The 1,897-nt window shown below is 45.9% G+C and overlaps 1 long non-coding RNA gene across 1 annotated transcript in view; it reads right to left on the reverse strand.

Moving 5' to 3' along the window:
• Nucleotides 1–244: 244 nt before the first annotated feature.
• LOC110295546 overlaps nucleotides 245–1,897 on the reverse strand; it is a 6,435-nt gene continuing 4,782 nt past the window's right edge. Inside the window, exons 2-3 of the long non-coding RNA XR_002378094.1 lie at nucleotides 711–867; nucleotides 245–394 (exon numbers count right to left, since the gene is read on the reverse strand). This is a non-coding gene — a long non-coding RNA (uncharacterized LOC110295546). The remainder of the gene's footprint in view (nucleotides 395–710; nucleotides 868–1,897) is intronic.

Here is a 1,897-nt window from a genome sequence, read left to right on the forward strand (position 1 = left end):
CCCTCCCTCTCTCTCTTTCTTTCTTTTAAGACAATGTTTCTCTGTGTAGCCCTGGCTGTCCTGGAACTCACTCTGTAGACCAGGCTGGCCTCGAGCTCAGAAATCTGCTTGTCTCTGCCTCCCAAGTGCTGGGATTAAAGGCGTGTGCCACCACTGCCCGGCTCATAGCTTTATAACCTTATAAGAGCAAAAGAGAAAGAGGTAAATGAGTTCCAGAGGATGCTTTTGTTGTTGTTGTTAGCAGTCGTAACTTTTATTTATACTTAGTGTAGTGGGGCAGGGGCAGAGCAACCACTGTAATGTCAGTGTGGTGAGAAGCCACGTGGTTGCTTGGCGACAGACTGTCCCAGATCCTTTCCTCATCAGTAGGTGTACATCCTCCGTCTACGTGCAGCTGTGCCAAGACAAAGGCAAGACGAGGTCGAATTAATTCTGGGATTTGACTCAGAAATATCAACACAGACGCGTGCTTATGAATATTCACTTCCCAGGCCTGTCTACTGAAATGCCCGGTAAATCCAGGAGCCAAGGTCACCTATNTTTCTGCACATTTTCTCCACGGAGGGCAAGGAAGTACCTTGGAAAGGGAGTGGGCCTACACTGGAGACGAGAAAGGGGCATTCCAAGAAGCGGGGAACCCATCCACAGTATTATTAAAGCTGGCTGGGGTGGGGGTGGGGAAGAGGTAGGGAGTGGGGGTGGGGTCCTACCAGCCAAGTTTGAGCTGATTTCAGCATCAAGGGCATCCTAGTACTCTGAGAAGAAAGCTACAAGGAGGATGGAGACCAGGAAGCATGGCCGAGGGTCCAAAAGTCCTGACAGCAATGCAGCGCTCTTCATCATGGAGACAATAATCCCAGCAGTGCTCTGTTTATAGTTATCATAGAATGATGAAAAACAGAAGCAGAAGGAGCAACGTTCTAAACTGCTAACAAAATGAGAATGACTGTGAAATGCACTTGGATAGTTAGGATACATCACACTGGGACACGGTGGAATAAATCTAAACTTGCAGACAAGGAAGAGTGTAAAATATAATAGCATGACATAATAATAGCATTTTTTTTTAAAAAATAACGTACTCTTAAGTAAAGGTGATGCATAGGAAGATAAATAAAACATAATAACCATGATAAATCTGTGCGTGAAATTACCATCTGTTTTTCCATTTGATTCTCTGATTTCTACAAAGAAAATAACGTTTTCTAAAACATACATACTACAATTTAAATTTATAAGAGGGAAAAAGTTGGATGCAGGAAGGCATTAGCGGGAGTAGAAGGCATTACGTTAAAATCTGGGACTATGGAATGGCTTTCTTTGGGAGAAGTGTGAGCTCAGGTGGAGGACCACNAGAACAGCCTGAAACAAGAAAGAGCAGGGCAGGGAGATGGTACAGCAGCNCCACTCAGTGGACATCTCTGGGGCTGCATGTGTTGAGATTTTCCTGTTTTGTTATTATCCCAAGACCTGGGTACAGGAGGGTAGGTTAGGTAAGAATTAGCTGCGTGGGGCCACCATCCAGCATCCTTCCAGCACATGGGTAAAGTGCCCAACTGGGTTTGGGAGCGTAAGTTTGAGTCTGGTCAAGCTGAGGCAGGGGATGAGGCAACCAGAGGTCAAGGGTCTCCAGTGGATCCTTCTAAGGGTTATGTAAGAGAGCACTTTCCATCTAAGGTAAACCCCATTCCTGGGACATTCCTCTGAGGCAGCCAGTACTGTCCCCTGCCTCTCAGTCCGCACGAGGAAACTAAAGTGCACTTGTAAGTCACAGCATACAGTGTCAGAATCAAGACNCAGCCTAAGCCCATGTATAAGAGAAAGCAAGCAATATTTGCCAGAGTCTGGCTTATTTTGCTCGATATAATGATTGCTGCTGGTCTCACCCACTTTCTTG

Source organism: Mus caroli, chromosome 6, assembly GCF_900094665.2.
Source record: "Mus caroli chromosome 6, CAROLI_EIJ_v1.1, whole genome shotgun sequence".
NCBI classification, from domain to species: Eukaryota; Metazoa; Chordata; class Mammalia; order Rodentia; family Muridae; genus Mus; species Mus caroli.